Genomic DNA, 21,179 nt, shown 5'->3' on the forward strand with positions numbered 1-21,179 from the left:
TGCCTTTAATCCCAGCACTCGGGGAAGCAGAGGCAGGTGGAGCTCTGTGAGTTCGAGGCCAGGCTGGTCCACAGAGTGAGTTCCAGGACAGCCAGGGCTATTACACAGAGAAATCCTGTCTTGAAAAAAATGGAAAAAAAAAGAAAGAAAAGAAAAAACAGAGGGGCTGGAGAACTGGCGCAGCGGTCAAGAACACTGGCTGCTCCTCCAGAAGACTCGGGTTCAGTTCCCAGCATCTATGGGTTAATTCACAACCATCTGAGACTCCAGTTCCAGAGGAGCTGCGGCCCTCTTCTGACTTCTGAGGACACCAAGCATGCATGTGGCGCACACACATACATGTGGACAAAACATTCATACATAAAATGAATTTTAATAAAAAAAAAAGGTACTTAAAAAAAGAAAGAGTGCACCTGGTAAAGAGGCAGACTGAATGCCAAGTTCAAGGCCACCCGGGGCTACAAAGTGAGACCCTGTCACAGAGGGGTTGAGAAGAAGGACATGAGAAACAATACTGAAGAGACCAGCAATGTCCCGGATCATTGTTATCCACACAGCTCTGTACTAAGAGCCTGAAAGAAACCCCCTCTATCCTCAGGACTCCAAAGATGTTAGATGAGGTCAAGAAGCAAACTCCTGCGTTCGGTCCACGTCGTGGCCTAAGTTGCAACCCTCCCTCTCTGACACCGGAACCCCTGCACTCTTCCTGAGCAGGTAGCACCGAGTCAAAGGTGACCTCACACCTACCTGTTAGACCGGCAAGTCACTGCTGCGTTTTCCTTGAATTACACAGATTTAAGCATCAGTATGAAAGGTCATAAGACACTGTGTCCAACCGGAGGACAACGGAGGTCAACTGTAAAATCCAATTCAAAGTCTCTCTAGCGGCATGACGCAGCTAACTGTGCACGGTGCCTTCTAGCCAGGTGGGCTGAAGGTCCCTGGTCTGATAGCTGAGGTCACCTTCCCTCCAGCAGACTTGGCTCTGGTTTTTTACTGCAACACCCTCCGGTGGCCTGGCTGGAATCCAGACCCTTCACTACTTCCACCATCAGGGTCATGGCACTATTTCTATAGGGCTTTCATTGTGGTAACCAAAGCACCTTGCTAGGGGCACCTCGGGGAACAGCGACACTAACTTGGTAGCGATGTCCCAAGGGCACGGCTCTGTCCAGTCTTCAAGACTGCACAGGGGAGAAGGAAATACCCTAGAGAGGGCAAGGATCCTCACGGGGAAATTTCTACATCAGGTGACAGCTGGGACCCAAGCTTGCCCTGTTCCTCTCTGCCAACACCCACCACCCAGCCTGTGTCTGGGGAGCCAAGAACATTAGAAATACTACCGCAGGGAAGTCAAGTCTACTCCAGCCAAGTGTCCTGCTTTGGGAGAGCCTCACAAAGCAACCTTTGTGAGCAGGCGTGTCCCATGATAGCATTGTCCAAAGACTCGTGACGAACTCCAAAATCCCTTGTCCCTTGCGTACCAGAGAACTACCAATATCCAGGGCCACTTCCGCTTTCCCTACCTTGTGATCAGTCATGCAAAGTTTTTTTGCTTTTTTATTTATTGCAAAACACTCTCTGGTCTGACAGGAACACTGACTTTTGGAGCTGCTAGGAGAGTCTGGGGTTTTCCTCACCACCCTGGCCACCACTCTCTGAATCTCTGATCACATCTCCAACCCTTGATCCGGCTTCCCTTTTTTGACAGGCACTCCCGTCCCCAAACAGAAGAGAAAGGCTTCTTTGGAGCCTGCAGCCTACAACTTTCGCCCTTCTGGAATGCAACCCTTAACGGATTTCTGTCCAGAGAGCAGATATTGAACACGGACGGCACTGAAGTCAGACTTCTGCGCAACTGACTCCTTGCCACCCCCTGTCCTTCTGTGAACTTCAAGTGAACGGGGGGCACACCTCGGGGCCAAAGGGTACCGCTGCTCTAGATAACGGCACCCCACTTCACCAGATTACTCCTGCCCAGACAAATGTAAAGGGTCGTAAGCAAACACTGGAGTGAAAGGCCACACTTTGCTTCCTGGGTACCCACACTGATCTGCTACCCAACTGATCCGGAGTCCAGCGAAAGCAAGGAACAGGTGCAGGACGCATAGGGAACGAGCTACTGGAAACTACCGATTTCTTCTTACAAGGCACCCACCCAGAGAGTCAACAGTCAGTACCACAAGCAGGCTCCCGTCCTGCACATGTCACTGGGAAGTGTTCTTTGTTCCCCCGAGGGCTCGCCAGAGCTGAACAGTGCCCCATCCCTGGCTCATTCAGAGTCTTTACTGTCAAGTTCTGGAATTCTGTCCAGCTCCTAGCCCATGTCTTTGCATGCAGTGTCCTGTAGCAGTTGGGGGCTTGCCCTCAACTCTTCTTGCTGCTGTTCGTGTTGGTCTGCTAAGGCGGGATGGCGGGAAATGCAGAGAATACCGTGAAGTTTACCTGAAGACTCTGCTCCTCCAGACAGCTCTCCCAGACCTCTCCCCTAGAGCATCAGCTGGGCTCGGCTACTGTTCACTGCCCAAATGCTTCCCCCCAGATCCAAACAGGGTGCGTTTCCAAGGGGAAAAATAAATAAATAAATAAATCCGTTCGTTTCTCTTTGATAGGAGCTGTATGTATTTGATGTGTACGGTTAGTGTATAACCTTTTGAAAAATAACCATAGGCTTCCTCCCCGGTGAGACAGCTGGGGACCCAGATTTCTCATGGCCTATCCCGACATTCCATCCTGCCCCCAGAGACACCCAGCACAACAGGACATGGCAGCCACTGACCTAACGCCAGGAAATGCCTGGCCCTGCCATAGCGGGATAAGCGTCCAATGGTGCTTTGTTGGGCGTGGAATGCCGGGCCTGAGGCCCTTCGCTCACTTTTCTACAACTGAAATGAAGAGATTGTTGGCAGAAGCTCTTCTGGAATATTCCTTCGAGCAGCACAGATCTGGCGGATCATCTGAATAGGGACCTGGGGCCCCATTCTCCGCCCTTATCGCCATAACTGTTGGTCATTTCTGAACTAAACCAGGCATGGGAAGGCATCTAAATGGTCACCTCTGTCACTGTCCCAACCCCAGACTTCCTGTCTCTCTCTCCACCACACATGATCACCGCTGTACCTGTCTGACACATAATTTCCCAGTGTCTCCTCACTGCCCAGTGCTCTTTGGTGGCTCCATAATCTCAAAATGTCATGACTTCCTGATCAGGGCTGGAAATCCTAATGGAAACAGTCCCCTAAAGAATCCTTTCCAAATCCCAAAGCAGAGACTCTGGCCCAGAGTCAGAACACCTTGCCCCATCCATTGCCAGGGAAAAGGCAGCCGAGTCTTAGGAAGACACACATTGAGTCAACCTCACCTGCCGGTGAGAGTGAGATGAATACCCAGCAGGCACTGCTTCTGTGTGGCCAGCAGGGGATAACAAAAGTGACCTTCCTGGATCTTCAGGTTCGGAGGCTGTTTGAAAGCACTTGAGAGCCCAGGATTTCCACGTTTTGAAAAGACCCATTCCCCAGTGGCCTTTTCACACTCAGCGTGCAGAGCATCATGACGGGTGGCGCGCACCACACCTCGCGGCGCCCCCCTCACGGTACCTCCATCATGGCATCCTCTTGCACCTCTGCCCCACCTGATTTTCTGTCAACAGGACACAAGCTAGCATGTTCCGGGAAGGAAAGCCTCAAGTGAGAGGACGTCTCCCTCAGATTGGCCACCAAGTCTGTGGGGGCATCTTCCTGATTCATGGGGAATACGGAAGGGAGGGGATGCCACTCCTGAGCAAGTGGTCCTGGGTTGTCAGAGGAAGCAAACTGAGCAGGTCAGTGAGCAGTGTTCCTCCTCTGCAGTCTCTGCCTTCAAGTTCCTGCCGTGCGCCCCTGGCATCTCCTCCTGACAACTGTAGGTTGATAGAAACCTTTGCCTCCCTGAGTTGCCCTTTTGGTCATGGTCTTTATCATAGCAGTAGGAACCAAATTAGGACAACTTCCAAGCACATTCGGATTGCATCCCCTGGCTATGACCCACCCCAATCCCTCCTCTGGAAGGCGCGAGGGCTGTTGGAACAGCTGCAGACTCGCCGTCATGACGTGACCTTAACCCTAAATGCCTGGGGAGGTGGGTAAAAACTGAGTGCGTGGTTCCAGTGAGCACAGCGTGGATGAAGACAATTATAAACTCTAGGCTCCTGAAGGAGAGCCCACAAACCAACCCGGCTTTCTCTCAGAACAATCCACGATTAACACTTCCCAGCACACGGATGGGGTAACACTGACCAACTACTAAGGACACCGAGCAAAGCCTAAGCCCTCGATTCCCTGCCCCTTCCCCCCCCCCCAAAAAAAAACTCCATCACCATCCAGGACCACCCTTGGAAGGTCCCAGCTCAACTCATCTTACACAAGTGATCACAGGTACCAGATTATAAGGAAAAAGCGGGAATAACATTTGCTTCACTGCTGGTGATTTCTGTTTTTATAAATGGCACCTTTCTTTATATTTAACAGAAACCTGGGACAGCAAATGAATTAATGGATCAATACAACAGAAATTTGTGAGACACAGCCAGGCATGGAGTGTAAATCCCAGCACTCAAGACGCAGAGGCAGGTGGATCTCTTGAGTTTGAGGTCAGCCTGCTCTACAGAGTGAGTTCCAGGACAGTCAAGATTGTGCAGGAAAAAACAAACAAACAAAAAAACACCCTGTCTCTTGAGAAAGAAAGAAAGAAAGAAAGAAAGAAAGAAAGGAAGGAAGGAAGGAAGGAAGGAAGGAAGGAAGGAAGGAAAGAAGGAAGGAAGGAAAGACATTTGCGAGACAGCCATTGTAGAACACAACTTTAATCTTAGCACATGAGAGGCAGAGACGGGGCCTCTGTGATTTCAAGACCAGCCTGCTCTACACAGTGAAATCCAGCCCATTCAGGATCATGTAGTAAGACCCTGTTTAAAAAAAATAGGGGTGCTGGAGAAATAGCTCAGTAGTTAAGAACACACACTGTTCTTGCAGGGCATCAGAAGTCAGGTCCCAGCACCCCTATCAGGCAGCTCACAACCACCTATAACTCCAGCCCCAAGGGACCTGATGCCTACACACATATACACATAAGTAAAAGTAAAATTAAAACTGAAAAAAAAAAGAAAAATCACATAATACCTGCCATTTCATGGTACCCCATTCCTACTGCAATCCCTTCCTTTCTTTTTCTATGACGGCGTGAAAGAAAACCATTTTAATTAGGGAGACTGTCTTACAGTCTCCCTAATGTACTGGGGGACATTGTCACAGTGAACGGGGAGACCCTTGGGACAGCACAGGACCCCGACATGGCTCTTTACGGACCGACTTCCCATCCTCTGCCATAGCCTGCATCAGGCAGACAGCTTTGAACTCGATGACAGGCCAACACAGCCAAGGTTTAGTCTAATGTTTCTAAGCCAAATCCTTCCTCTTGGCAGGTTTCGGCACCCCTGGGGAGGTGGTGGTGGGTGGCACCCATGTCTAAGCACCTCCTTTCCCTGGCCACCCTTCCTGAGATCTTAAAAAATGAGCAAACGTAAACCACAAGAAGACTTAACCACGCAACATACACCAGATATTATTCTTAGTGGCACCCTGGTTTAAGGCTCTCTAAGCAGGGGACCTTGGAACCTGGCACCCACGCCGGCTCTGACAGTGCCAAGTCTACCCCTCTAATCCCGCTCCAAGCTCGGCTCATCTTCTCCGTGCCTGCTCTTAGACAGCCCCTGGCATCCACCTCTTCGGTGAAGAATTTCCTGAGGAAGAGGGAACAAGCCTTGGCCCATCTCTCATCCACCCAGTCCTTCTGGAAACATCTCTACGCATGTTAACTGGTACCTACTCGTTTACCAGCAAAGCAAGGACACAAGCATGTGCAACCCGGGGGATGGGGTTCCTGGAGAAGCCTCGGGAGGCTGAAGTTTAACCCTGTAAGCACTCGTCCTAAGAACAGTTTGTCTTTACTGAGCCTCACGCTGACCCTAGGCTTTAACCCCCCCCCCAAGTGAGACCTGTGACTTCAAATGCAGAAACCGAGGCAGAGCTCCGGCAATGGGGAGGACGGCTTGCCTCTCAGCTCCATCAGCCCCTTTTGGCAACAAAGTTCTTGCGTCTTCTTCCATTTATTTCTGCCCCCTCCTGCCCGCCAGGCCCTCGGCTATCAGTGAGCCCCACCCCTGCAGAACTTTCTGTCCTATCTGCAAGTCGGCTGAGATAACCAGCTCAGCTAGAAATGAACGCGCAGGCCAGGCAGGGGCCTCCAGGCAAGGAATGTGGGGAGAAGCAACCCTACAGTTCAGCTGAAAGGTCACTTGAGAGGCCTCTGCTCCGTGCCAGGCAGCTTTTCGATCTGAATCTCCTGCAGTCGTCCAGGGGCTTGCTCCTCCAAGGATTCCTAAAAACTGCTTCCACGCGCAATCTCACAGACCCACTCAGGACCTCCGGGATGGCATATGGTTTTCACAAGATTCCCAGAGAAGGGCACCCGGATGCCTACACCCCTAAAAACGCTCAAAGCTGGGCTTCCCAGACAGGAAAGGCATGGAGAAGCACGTTATGCAAAATTCTTAAGGCTGTGTTTGCAGCATTTTCCTTCCGTCTACCTTTATTACCAGCCCCTGTTGGCACAGCCGTCCAGTTGCTCCGTGTGCTCCTGTTTGCACTCTTTCTAGATAAATGAAAAGGCAGCAGGAACCTGAAAGAGTGAACCGTGAGGCCTTGACAGTGGAAATGCTTCTAATGTCCTCTACACTTGGAGTCGTCGTATTTACTAGTGCATAGCTTGTATCTGTAAGCACAGGCCCTTCCTGGGGGTCTAGATCTAGCAGGAATGCTATCACCCACAAGCCAATTGGTACAGGCAAAAGACAGCATGGCATGCGTACCCACAACTAAGTCAAACCAGACTGTGAAGTACTGCGAAAAGGGCCAAGCTAAAAAGCCTGGCTCCACACTCTCACAGTGCCGTTAGCTAGGTAGAGGATCTGTCCGCCGCTGCTTCAGTTCCCAGGGCTTCTCAGAATAAATGCCAGCCCCTCAGCACATCTGGATGTGGCTGGAAAAAGGAAGCAGCCGTCTCTGGAAACCCCGAGGCTCTCACTAACTCCAAGGCTGTGCAGTGTGACGCAGTGAGACTCCCCTGCGGACACTCACTGCAGTACAGCAGAGGTCTGGAGAGCTTGACAAGACACTTGAAATGTGTAGAGAAGTATTGCTTTCCCTAACACTGCTTCCCTGCTTAAACCACCCAAGAGAGGCCTTCACTGGCTAGAGCCAATTCAAAGAGGCGTCAACAATTAGGCAGGAAACCACGGACAAATGAGGCACCGAATTTCTAAATATCTGATTGCATCAAGCTCTCAGACCAGTGAGGCACCCCTTCCTCCAAGAATCCGTGAGGGCTCCTGCCTAGCACCACCCAAGATGGCCCTTTCGGGAGAAAGCTAACCCAAAAAGAAGTATCGTCCAGCAAAAGCTTATTCAACAAAACCAAACATGATGCTAAAACTTCCAGGTCACAGCTGGCGAGATAGCTCAGGGGATAGAGGTGCTTGCTGCAAAGCTTGCTGACCTGAGTTCGAAGCCCGGAACGCACCCAGCAGAATGAGAGCCCCCAACTCCAAAAAGCTGTCTTCTGACCTCTATAGGGGCACCGCGTCTGCACTCCCTCCCCACACATTAAATAAATGTCAAAAATGTGTGTATACATTTTGAGGTAATTAGATATATGTCAGAATTGTTTTAATTTGTGTATTATCACTCCTCACAGAACAGTGCGTGCGCGCGCGCGCACACACACACACACACACACACACACACACCACACATGCATGAATGCATGCACATATAAAAAATCCAGGGACTTCCTTTCCAGAGGCTCACAGTGCTGGCAATACTTACAACTTCTCCACGCTTCTCTTAGGACATTGCAAATGAACTATCCTGCACCCCTACAGAATAGCCATTTTGAGAAGCAGTTTCTTTGTTTCAAGCTTCCAATGGACAAGGACGGATATTTGAACATTGTTTTAATAAACTGGAAGTCAGTTCTGTTAGTCGGTGGCCTTGTTGGAGACAAGTGATTCCACTGGTTAGGATTATTTTAAAATTGGGGTGAGCAGACAGGGTATTCATTTGCTAAGCCACAAGCAAAACTTTAAACCCTTAAGTAAAAGCCCCAGCCTTTGCAAGAACTACTTAATAGCGCGGCTGCCGCACGGCTAATGTTAGCGCTTTCAGGATTTTGGTGGATTTTCAAGCCATCAGACTCGACAGCCTCAAATTTATCTTTCTGTGCGCAACTCTTTCCAGTTCCTCCCACAGTGCTTAACTCTGAAAGCCAAGGTTATTAACCTTTCAGATGGGCTCGTCCCCCAAATGTCACTGGATGAAACGAACCACGGAATCAAAGCACTGAAATTAACAGCTACACAACCCGTTTCTAGGGTGTGCACACACACAGCGTGTACCACGGGTAGAGATGAAGAAGAGCCCAGCAAACTTTCCTATCAGTCTGCTTCTCAGTCATTGTGTCCCTGTGTGTACTTGGTCACAAGTAAATTACTTCTTACTGCGGTTTGGAGTCAAAGAAGTTTGAAGACTCGGCCCAGGGGCCAGCAGTGTGGGGAGACTGCCAGAACAGAGCAAGCGTCCCTGAGACCAGCCTTCTAGGACCTCACACCCATCACACACCTGCATCACAGGCAAAGGGACAGAGCCGGCGAGAGGATAGAGGGGACGGTGCTGGACACCGTCCCTGACTGAGGAACATCTCAGAGCCAACATACGCTGCAGGTAGGCAAAGCCCTACCTCAGAAAATGATGCGTTTAGAAAGCCGGCATGGCGCAGGGCCAGAATATCTTGTTAGAGACAGTGCTCAGAGGTGAGAGATCAGGGGCCAATCAGGCAGCGGTTCCCAACCACAGTGGGCAGTGACTAGTGACAATCAGGCCACGATTTGACCCTCACTGACCAGACTGAACCAATCTAACAAGGACTCAACATCCTGTAACATTGACTGGAATGCTAAATCCACCCATACCCTGTATGGTTGGCACCAAAGAACCAACCACAGTGCACATGGGTAGCAAAGAACAAAACTTACCTCATTCTCAGGAGCCAGGGAAGGATCACAACAGAAATTAAAAACAATTTATGACCCCTTCCACCTGCTGAAGCATTACTATTCGCCTCAAAGACACGCTTCCTTTAGATATATTTTGTTAATTAAATAAATATTCAGTAGGCATTTGTTGAACAATATTTTAGGATCTATAAGCAGTGAACAAAACTGTTTATTTACACTGCTGGATATAGCCTAGGGTCTCTCAAATGCTCGTGAACACATGTCTAAACTCTGAGATACATTCCCAGTCCCTAGAATCTAATTTTAGCCACCTTTTCTTTTTTTTTTTTTTCTGTGCAATAGAGCCAGTTTGTTTTTTTCACCATTAATGACTATTTCCCCTAAGAGTAAATATTCTTGGAAAGTACCACTTTTGGTGACTAAGTAATATTCTAACTTGAAGATATCATAATTTATCAGTAGACATGTTCAGGCGTGTGCTAGAGACAAGCTACAATATATCAGACCTAGACTAGGACCCTAAGGCAAAGAGGAAATGGAGCCTTACCAGACTTAGAGACCCACAGTTCTCCCTTCCATGGTGGCAGTAACACACGCAGGATGGCGCCCAGGTTTAATTTGTGAATCTACCTTTATAAGTCCGGCTCCCTCTTTGATCGAAGCGAACATTGTCTGCACAGAACAATACGTTTTCATTGTAATTTCCCTTCTTTTCAGGAAAGGAAATGTTTGCGCTTCAAAGGGTCCCTTTGAAGAGTGGCCCTTTGGTGCTGCTCGGGCCAGGCTGGAGTGACTGAGCTCAGCAGGGGACCCCGACTCTGGGCGGCTGCCCACTAGAGTAACTGTCAAGGCCAGCTCCTTCAAGGAGAGGGTCTGGGGCTGGAGAAGAACAAACAAACCATGGAAAATTACTAGGAGCTTTTGATCGTGACCTTCAGAGGGCTCTTCATGCAGCTGTGGGCTTACATCTGAGGGAAACTGAGGTACAAACAAATTTCAGACAATGGACAAAAAAAAAAAAAACCCTTCCAGAATCCTCATTCCAGGCCAAGACGCAGGGGGGAGCTCACTCCGTGACTGATGCGTGATAGAATGTGGGCAGCACGAAGCAACAGTGAAAAGATAGGAGCTTCGAGATGCATGATTGGAAACTGTCTGCAGTTCAGGCTTAAGTTTGAGAAGCAGTCACTAGCGGGGGCAAAACTTCAATTCAGAAAGTGCCTTTTATTTCCCACGGGTGGGACATCTAAAAGACCCAGGGGGTCACCCGAAAGAAAGTATAACTGCTGTGTGATCCGGCCAAGACAAAACCAGCAAAAGGCCAAGGCCATGGCTCTCAGCCAAGTGCCAAGCAGCGCCCTTAATCTCTACCAGGTCTAGAAGGCAAGGGTTTGGGAGAAGGAGAGAGGAGAGAGCTCGCAACATTGTAGGTCTCAAATGTGCTCCAGATATTTATTAGCGCTCTCCATCCTCCCCCACCCGGAGGATACACACATACGACACACGCACCATCAAAGGTGACTAAAGCAGCCCACACAGGTGGGCAGCCACCCAAGGGGTGGTTGAAGGCACAAAAGACAGCCTGCAGACTGGACCACACATGTGGCTTCTGCCTGGAGTGTGGAAGTGCTGGGAAACAGGGCTGGGTGGCCAGGTAAACTGGAGCTGAAAACCCCCGCAAGCATCTTTCTGACATGCCGGTCTCCTGGTACGAGTGCCAAGCCTTTGCGAGGGAACTGCTACCTGGTCCATCCTCTGCTTTACTGCAACACCCAAGTGTTTGAGGCTCTTACTTAGAGAAACATGTTTTAAAGGGGGGACTTAGAGGTACAAAAAGCCCATCCTGAGCACCCCAAAAGGTTTGTTAACAGCTCTCTGTGTGGGCATTGAGAGCCGAGTGTGGACTCTGGGCTAGATTATAACAGGTCTGTAGGAATGCCTTTCCAACTTAAGTATTTTCCCACCAGGCCGGGATGCGACTCCGTGGCAGAGCACTGGCCTAGCATGCATGAGGCCCAGCACACACAAGTAAACCCAAAACAAAGATAGCATACCAAGGCTACGCAAGAGACCAGCCTTGTTTCTGGGAAACACATTTTTGAAATACAAGGGATTTGTAAATTGAGGTGGGGGGGGGGGAGCGTATGGTGGAAAGAAGGCAGGGAAACTCAAACAGCTGATGGACCACAGTTAAGGGAGCCTAGGAGTCCCCGAACTCCTACAACATTGAATTTGAAGTGTTACTCTAAAAAAAAAGCTGGCAAAGAAAAATGGGGTAGGTATTCTTCTTGCTGTCCTGATCAATATCGCTTTTCCCAGAGGCCCCAAGAGCACCCAGGGATCCATCCAAGGCTCCCGTTTCTCTGGATTCCACTCATTCCAGGAAGAACGGGGGTGATTCTGCCACCTAGACACGCTGTGACCCCAAGAGTTGCTCTGAGGGGCTACAACAGAGGTTTGCTGCAGGCCCTGACGACCAGCTCCTGTTTCAGGCTTTCTGGAGGCCTCGAAGGAAGGGGACACTTCCTATGTCACGTGATAGAAAGCAGCAAAGGAAGGCCAGGAGAGTGAGCAGGGTCAGGATTAGAGCTGCCATTGGTCTCGTGAAGACTAGAGGCTCGCCTCTGTTCCCACGGGAGCCCCTGCAGAGGGGCGCTGTGCAATGTGGAGCAGAGCCCGTGTGCACTCCTGGGCCTGGGGCAGGTGTCCAGTCAGACACTGAGGGCCTGAATGACTGGAAGAATGGAGCCCAGCCTCTGCCACTCACGCCAGCTGCGGGTCCCTGCACCCTGCACAGCTGCCTCCGGAATCCAGGTCCAGCTGTGCCAGGAAGACTTGCAGTCCCAGGCTAGAGAGAAATAGGAGCATGTGAGGGCAGGCAGTGGTGGGGTGGCCCTCTGAGTACTAACTACTTCATGTACTTAAAAACAGAGTGGACAGCCAGGATAGTGTGCAGGACAGTCTCCGCATGCACCCAGAATGCCCGAAACATCCCAAGGCCAGAGACCCACAAGGCTAACACCCAGACACCTTCTGCACTTGGGGGTTACTCTGAAGCCAGATCACCTGGACTCAAAACTCCCTTCTGCCACTTATGGCCTCCTAGAGCGCCCAAGGGCAACCCGTCCCCACTTCTCTCGATCTGAGTCTCACAGACAGGAAGATAGTCTAAAGAGATATTTGTGCCTGTCAGACAATAGGCCCTAAAGAAGAAGGAATTTCTCCAGGAATCTCAAGCTGGGAGAAGGAAAAGGACCAGCCAGAGGGGACCTTGTCTCTGGAAAGAGATTCCACAGGGTTCTAATAGCTTGTCAGGCCACCTGACAGCATGAGACTGAAGCCCAGACAAGGATGGTCAGCCGTGGGCAAAACCACACTTTGCCCAGGACTGCTTAGGTGTGTATATCCTCGACCATCTATAGAAACTCTGAGTTCACCTCAGGATCCTGAGGATGAACTTGGGGGCCTCTCTGGATATCTTTGTCCCTCTTGCCAGGATGGCCGTGTTGAATTGCTGAATAAATGTTTCTGCTTTCTAGTTTTATTTGGGCTCTTTTTTTTTTAATTGATTTTTATTGAGCTCTACATTTTTCTCTGCTCCTCTCCCTGTTTCTCCCCTCCCCTTCAACTCTCTCCCAAGGTCCCCATGCTTCCAATTTACTCAGGAGATCTTGTCTTTTTCTATTTCCCATGTAGATTAGATCTATGTATGCCTCTGTTAGGGTCCTCGTTGCTGTCTAGGTTCTCTGGGATTGTGATTTGTGGGCTGGTTTTCTTTGCTTTATGTTTAAAAACCACTTATGAGTGAGTACATATGATAATTGTCTTTCTGGGTCTGAGTTACCTCACTCAAAATGATGTTTTCTAGCTCCATCCATTTGCCTTCAAAATTCAAGATATTTTTTTTTTGCTATGTAGTATTCCATTGTGCAAATGTACCACATTTTTCTTATCCATTCTTCGGTCAAGGGGCATTTAGGTTGTTTCCAGGTTCTGGCTACGACGAACAATGCTGTTATGAACATAGTTGAGCACATGTCCTTGTGGCACAATTGAGCATCCTTTGAATATATACCCAAAAGTGGTATTATACCGGGTCTTGAGGAAGGTTGTTTCCTAATTTTCAGAGAAATTGCCACACTGTATTTGGGCTCTTTTAATTGGCTTACTGAGGTGGCAGGATCTGGTTTGGGGTTGTGAACCCCACCCAATCCCCTCGCAACACGTTGGATAACAAGAACATAGGAGAACATAGGAGAATTCGAGAAAACACACATCAGACTTACCAGGCCATCCTAAGCGATTTGATCCTCAGTCGTGCTCAGCTATGAAGCCACTCTTGCCCCTCCAACTGAGAGATGCTAAGAGCTAGGCTGACAGTGCCTGGCCAACATAGAAAACATAGAGGTGGACACTTGCAGGCAACTTCGGCTGATCAGCTGAAGCTACTCAGAGAAGGATGACAGTCAACACGGAGAGGAATGAAAACATTCTCCTGCCTTCTGGTCTCACTGCTCGCCTGCCCCTGAACACTCACCTCAGCTTACCCCATTTGGGTACCTCAAGGGAAGAATAATGTCACGGCAAACAGAGGTAGCCCTCAGTTCTTGGCACTTCTCCCAAGGAAGACCTCCAAGGAAATTTGGGTAAATGTTGTCATTAGAGCAATGGTGATTATGACCAATAGCAGCCACTGTGTCCATCTAAGCCCCACCCCACACCCTCCCAACAGGAAATGCTAAGGAGCATCCCAGAGATCCTGGGACAAACCTAGCCCAAGAATGGATCCTGAGGCCTAAGAGAACCTGTAGCTTATACCCATGGTTGTACCTGGGTCCAGAATCAGCCTCAAGGAAAATCCTGGCAGTTGAAGCCAAAAGCACAAATCCAGGACCACATGGCATGGAGAACTTGTTAGCTGGTGTCTCTGAGGCCCAGATGCCTCCCAACATCCTTAATTTAGGTACAATCTCAAGAAAAGTGAATCAAACAGCTAGGCTTGATGCAAGCCAGACTCTGAGTTAAGATGACTTGGGCCATCACACTTAAATCACCACTCTCCTGAAAGAGGAGTCCAAAAAAGGCAGCTAAGAAGTCAGTGCTTCGTAGTCCTAGCTGCTCAGGAGACTAAAGCAGAGGACTGCATGAGCCCAGGAGTTCAGGGACCAGCCAGGATGTAGTGGCTTGAATGAGAATATTTCCAAAAGGCTCATGTATTTGAACACATGGTTCCCAGTTGGTGGCGCTATTTGGGGAGGTCTAGGAAGTATGGCCTTGCTGGGGGAAGTATATCACTGAGAGCTGGCTTTGAAGTTTCAAAGTCTCGTGCCTTTCCTAGGTCACCCCACTTAAGCTCACAGCAAAATCCGGGAGCCCTCAGCATCCCACTGCAGCCACCATGCTACTTGCTGCCTTGCTTTCCGGCCACTATGGACTCATCCCTCTGGAACCTGTGAGCCCATAGAGACCTTTCCTCCTATCGGCTGCCTTGTTCACTGTGTTTTGTCGTAGTGGCAGAAAAGTAGCTAATACACTGGGCAACTTACTGAGATCCTGTCTTAAAAAACAAACAAGTTACCTATAGCCAGTTACTTTTTCAAAATATTTATTTATTATATGTGCAATGGTCTGCCTGCATGTATGTCTGCAGGCCAGAAGAGGGCACCAGATCTCACTATAGATGGCTGTGAGCCACCATGTGGTTGTTGAGCACTAAACTCAGGAACTCTGGAAGAGCAGCTAGTGTTCTTATCCTCTGAGTCATCTCTAGCCTCAGCCAATTATTATGAATGAACTATGGAAAAGCATTTGTACACTTGGCTACAAGAAAGGACCTTAGAAGAGGCATCAGTCTGATATAAGCCCACTCTGGGATTCAGCCCTTTCTTAGGGAAAGGGTGGAGCATCTCCTTTGACCCCACAGTTTAGAAACCGGGTCTTTATCTAAGATCAGCTATAGCACAAAGAGGCTTTGTGGGACTGGAGAGAGTGTTCAGCAGTTAAGAGCACAACACTGGCCAGGCAGTGGTGGTGCACACCTTTAATCCCAGCCCTCGAGAGGCAGAGGCAGGCAGATCTCTGTGAGTTTGAGGCCAGCGTGGTGTACAAGAGCTAGTTCCAGGACAGGCTTTAAAGCTACAGAGAAACACTGTCTCGAAAAACGAAAGAAAAAAAAAAAGAGCACTACACTGGCTGCTCTTCCAGAGGTCCTAAGTTCAATTTCTATCAATCACGTGGTGGCTCATAACCATCTATAATGGGATCTGATGCCCTCTTCTGGTATGCAGGGGTATATGCAGACAGAGCACTCATACCAACAGATAGACAGAGAGAGAAAGAGAGAGAGAGAGAGAGAGAGAGAGAGAGAGAGAGAGAGAGAGAATTCTAAGTTCAGAGGGTTCCCACAGGGCAATCGCAACACCACACTAACACCTGGAGGAGTGAGTGTGCCAAAGGAGCTGATGCACAGCAGACAAAACTACAAGAGACCCCATCTTTGGGGTGGATTGTCCCCAGAGGCTCCATCAGTACAAACCTATCCCTTAGTAGTGAGGGTACCCAAAGTTATTTGGAGAGATGGTTCAGTGGTTAAGAACACTTGCTGCTCTGATGGAGGACCAGAGTTTGGTTCCCAGCACCCACATGGAGGCTCACAGGCACCTGTAACTCCAGTTCCAAGGGATCAGACATTCTCTTCTGGCCTCTGAGGACAATGAACACGCATGGTGTGCATACAGAGAAGCAGGTACACATATATACATATAAATTTAAAAAAGTAAACATGCATACCTTGAATGCTAGCACCCAGGAGGCAGAGGCAAGTGAATCTCTGTGAATCCCAGGGAAGCCTGGCCTAGATAGTGAGTTCCTGGCTGGCTGAGAGCAAAACAGTAAAACCTCATCTCTAAATAACCAAGGACTTTTTAAAAGGTTATTTGCAGTGACAGGTATGGTAGTGTATATCTATAATCCCAGTATTCTAGAGGCTGAGCCAGCAGGACCTCCTGTTTGAGGCCACCTTGCTCTTTATACAGCAAGAGTTTGAAGGACTAAATCAGACAAAATAAAATAGCCAATTTATTCTGTGATTTTTCCAAAGTCCTAATTTCCAGGGCCAGAGAGATGGCTCAGCATTTACAAGAGCTTGTTGCTCTTCTAGAGGAGCCAGGTTCATAGCCAGCACCCACCTCAGACATCTGACAATAGTCTAACTCCAGCTCCAAGGAGTCCAACACTCTCTCTGACTTCTATGGGCACCCACAAACACGTGACATAAATTCACATGGACACACACTATGTAAATGTCCATCTTCCACCCAGCACACTACCTGTCCCATCATCTTGCTCTCTCCTCACCCAGAAGCACTAGACAATCTCCTGCTAAAATATATCCAGGCAGTAGGCCAGGGATGCAACTCAGTAACAGAGTAGCTAGCATATGTTAAGGATGTTAGAGGCCAGGTAGTGATCCCAAGCACATATACCACCATCCCATACCTCCCCAGCCTGAAAAGACCAATTACGGAAAAAACAAAACAAAACAAAAAGCACTAGGGCACTGGTTCTCAACCTATAGGTTTCGACCCCTCGGGTCAAAGAACCCTGTCACATGTCAAATATCCTGTATATCAGACATTTACATTTAGGATTTATGAATCGTTATGACAGCAAAATGACAGTTATGAAATAGCAACAAAAATAATGTCAAGGTTGAGGGTCAGCACATGGGGAACTGCATTAAAGGGTTGCAGCGTTGGGAAGGTGGAGAGCCACTGAACTAAGGGCCTACAGGTTCTGCCTCGAGTGATGACTAAGAACTAGATGAAAGGATGAGACACAGGTGATGCCTGTGAGGGACGTGGCACAGAAGTCTAGCTTTCCCCAGGGCTACCGGACAAGTCCCTAACAAGGACTTCCCCTTACACCTCTCCCGAGTACTAATAAACACCTCTAACTCCATGGCCAGCAAGGAGGAAGGCTTCCGTTCACCTTACAGGAACCTGTTTTAATTGGGCTTAGTAAAAAGAAAAGAGACTTAAACACCAATCAATGCACTAATAACATCAAAAATGTCATCTGGGGCCCACACAATAACCCGGCTTTCAATGTGTCTGCTATGCAAGCCTGCAACCCGCGTTCGATCCCCAAAACCCACATAAAGGTACAAGAGAACGGGCCTCTACATGTGCACAGTGGCAGGCACGCACCCCTACATATCACAGACACACACGAGACTAATACACGAAAATGATAGAAAACTTTTCAGTAATGTCTGAGCTGGAGGGTGTATCTCAGTTGGTAAAGTGTTTGCCTAGGATGCAGGAGACCCTGGGTTGGATCCCGGGTGCAGGGCTGTAACCCCAGTATTTGGGAGACAGAGGGAGGCAAGAGGAACAGAAGCTCAAGGTCATCTTTTGCTAAGTAGCAAGTTTGAGGCCAGTCTGACCAACATGAAGGGTATGGGGGTGGGGTACAGGACAAGGTGGGGGTGGGGGGACGGATCTACCAAATATGATGACCTTGTATCTTAGAAGAGAAATCCCTAACGGAACAATGTGGTCTTCACACCTTAAATACATACATACATACATATATACATAAGGCCCGGTAATTATAGGCCAAGCCCTGTGGCTGTGAGACTCAGCCCCAGTCTTTGAGGTATCTCTGTTCTCTTCTCAACTCTTTGTTTGTTTATTCAAGCCCTCTTCTATACCTTCTAAATTTCACCCTTAGATAAAACATGATCTCAAAACGCTAAGCTTTTCAAAGCTGTTTCCATCCAAGGGTTGGCTTTCCCCCTAAATTTCTATTTGGGTCACATGACTTAAACCCTTTTGTTTTAGTGACAGAAGGGCGTGCTCATATAAAAATAATGATTTCCATTGAGACCAACTAAAAATACCAGGGTGGTTTCCTATTATCTCAACCACACGTGAAGAGCAAGAAATGATAAGAAAATCCCAAGTAAATTACAAAGTGAACCCATCACAGCAAGGATATTCAGCCAGAGATAATATTCGGGGTTCTAGAGAAACTTTATTCGCCTTTAGGAAAAATACACCTATGTTTGAAATCCCAGCCTTGTCCTCCAGCACGTGAGAGTATAACCGTGGGTGCTGGGAAATGTAGTTTTTTGGTTTGTTTTGTTTTCCTTACGGCACATGTCTGGCTATCCCAGCACATGTCTGGCTATCTCAACACGCCAGGACGTGGACTGGAGCGAGCGACACTGGCACCAGGTTGCTCTGCGGACACGCGTGGCGGGTGACCTGTCCGTGCCCAGGAAGTCTTCCCCTACGCAGAAAGGAACACGCTGAGCACAGGTTGTCTATGGAGCCGGAAGAACTTCCTCCCACTCCACACCATCTGGAAGAACAGTCTGTGCAGGCCGAATCAGGTCACAAGGAAAATCCACCCGAGAAGGAGTCACTCCAAAGCGACCTCTGAGGACTACGGAAGCGACCTGGAGAGCGGGAATCTCAGGTCTCCGGTTACAGGGGACCTGTCTGGGGGACCTGATGGAGTCCACCCTGCGCGCGGCGCGGCTGACGACACTGCCCCGGACCGCGTGGCGGGGCGGGGTGCCGCGTACCGCGCCATGTAAGGGAAGATCTCCCAGGCAGCGGCGGCTCCGGATGTCACCCGGGGCGGCCAGCGTGGACGAGTCCCCGCGCCCACGTGGAGCTTTCGCACGATCACGCGTGGCAGGACTACCTGGGTCACTCTTCCCACTCCCTCCCACTGTTGCATCATACACCACGCCGCGCCTGTGAAGGACCAAGATGGACTCAGAGGAGGCGACCGGAATACGGGTGCCCGCCCCACGCAGCATCCCCGGAGATGGGGAGGTTAAGAAGAACCCTCGCCCTGTCTGAACGGCCACGCGAGGCCCTGGGTTCCCACGCACAGAGAGAGGTGACACAGGCTTTTAGAGCTCCCTGGACATTCACCGGGATCGCGTACTCACCGAGGAGGCGACGGGATGCTGAGCTGGGTAGGAACCAGGGGTAAAGAACCGCTCACACCTGCTGGCGGAGTGGATGGCGCGCGCGGGAGGGATCCGTGCCGGTTTCATCAGCCGCGCGCCGCCCTCCGCGGGCCCCGCGGCCACGGCCAGTGATGCGCGTCATCTTCCCGAGCACCAATGACTGTGTTGCGCGGCCGCGCCCCTGTGGGCGGGGACACCCGAGACCGGGCTTCCCCGGCGCTCGCCCTTGGTCCCCAGCGGCTACAACGGTGGTTAGGTCAGAGCTGGTGGGTGACACAGGCTGAGCCGTGCCGCCCCCCCCCCCCCGGGGAGCCACTGGTAACTTGGTAAGTTAACCTTACCAAGGCTCCTGCTTCAAACGATGTGAGACATGAGACATACTTTAAAGACTTGGTTGTAAATCTTCATTTGTCGTTGGACTTCTTTACGGCAGTGTCCTAGCTAACGCCTTAGCCTCGCCCCTGTCAGGGAGGGCGCCAAAGCCCGCTAGCCTCCCTTTGATACAGTACTTCCTCCCTAGGCTAATGGGTCAATGGAGCCAGCTCACTCCGGAGGGACTCACCCCAAGTTTATTACTCCAATCCAGTCTTCATCTCTGGGATTCTTTCTGATCTCTGCTCCAAAAGCAAGACTACTCTTCCAGTTCAATTCTCAGTACCCATATGGTGGCTCACAACTGTCTGTAACTCATGCATGCGGAACACTGACATAGGCAGAAAAAATTCCAATACAAAAAAATTAAGGTTTTTTTTAAAAAAAAAAAAAGGGGGGGCTACATCTATAAAGGCCCAATAATCACGGGACATGGGAGAAGTAAAGAGATATTAACACCTTCATGGCCCCACAGTCTTCGTAGAAAAAAAAGATGGATATGTATGTGTTCTTAAGTGTCCTTTATCAGTAATGGGGGTCATCGTCAGTCACAGATGTGATATTCCTGTGGAATTAACTGACGATTTACTAATGTCTACTGCCCAGCAGAAAACTTTAATGAGCACGTCGAAGGAGGTCGATAGTGTAAAAGCATTTTGAACAGTGTTTGGGATTATAATAAGGCACCAAGCATGCGTTGTGTTTTAAAAAATATTTATTTATTATGCATACAATATTCTGTCTGTGTGTATGTCTGCACGCCAGAAGAGGGCACCAGACCTCATTACAGATGGTTGTGAGCCACCATGTGGTTGCTGAGAATTGAACTCAGGACCTTTGGAAGAGCAGGCAATGCTCTTAACCACTGAGCCATCTCTCCAGCCCACATGTGCTGTTTTAGAACAGCCAAATGAAGTGTCAATCATGCAAGTGATGATATACCTGCCAATCTTGTAAGTAGGTCTCCTGACTCTTTGGAAAGGAACCTTTACCAGCTGACCTCTCTGTGAAGGGTGTCCCATCCTCAGAGGGAAAGCCTCTCACCTATCAGAGCCCGCCAGCTTTGCCTTCAACATCGGATGACTCTGAATTTGACCACTTCATCTACTGGTTGTCCTCCACAAATTATTTCATTACTACTTATAAAAATTTATGTCCTCTTAAAAAATTATTATCAGTCCTTGTTTAGTACTAAGTTAGTGCACTAGACTTCCACAGAGCAAGGTGAAAATCAAAATGGAGTCACTCGCGATAAAAACCCCACATCACCAAACTGAACTAAACTGACTTTTCAAGGAATTAGGGATAGCCAGTTTAGCCTGTCAGAATAGAGAGTTCCCTCTGCTTAAACCCATTAGCAAAAAGAGCAAGCTGAAGCACCGATAACCAGTTACTTTCCTGGTGCTCCTTCTCCCACCTCTAGTATGCAGGCAAATTGAATTCTGCGGGCTTTAATTCCTTTTTGTCTGTAAAGCCAGCTTTGCCAGGCAACCCTGGAGGTTAGAAGACAGCTTCAGGCCCCCTGGAACTAGAGTTATAGGCAATCGTGGGCTTCTTTGCAGGTACTGGGAAGAGAGCCCAGGAGGAGCAGCTACTGCTGCTCTTAGCAAATGAGCTATCTCTCCAGCCCCTGATCTTTTTTTTCTTTTCTTTTTCTTTTTTGTTTTGTTTTGGGGCTTGAAAACTTTACAAATATTCCACATAAAAACCAACCTA

At 49.2% G+C, this 21,179-nt stretch overlaps 1 protein-coding gene across 2 annotated transcripts in view; it reads right to left on the minus strand.

Annotated features, from left to right (window-relative positions):
• The window catches only part of Slc7a1 (solute carrier family 7 member 1), a 70,586-nt gene extending 51,111 nt beyond the window's left edge, over positions 1–19,475 (minus strand). The window contains exons 1-2 of one of the 2 annotated variants that reach the window (XM_050161954.1): positions 19,071–19,475; positions 9,651–9,775 (exon numbers count right to left, since the gene is read on the minus strand). The gene's annotated coding sequence lies outside the window, so the exon portion shown is untranslated. The remainder of the gene's footprint in view (positions 1–9,650; positions 9,776–19,070) is intronic. The other variant, XM_050161953.1, reaches the window with a different exon arrangement.
• Between the last annotated feature and the right edge of the window lie 1,704 nt (positions 19,476–21,179).

This window comes from Alexandromys fortis, unplaced genomic scaffold, assembly GCF_014885135.2.
Source record: "Alexandromys fortis isolate MF-2015 unplaced genomic scaffold, M_Fortis_MF-2015_v1.1 scaffold_118, whole genome shotgun sequence".
Classification (NCBI taxonomy): Eukaryota; Metazoa; Chordata; class Mammalia; order Rodentia; family Cricetidae; genus Alexandromys; species Alexandromys fortis.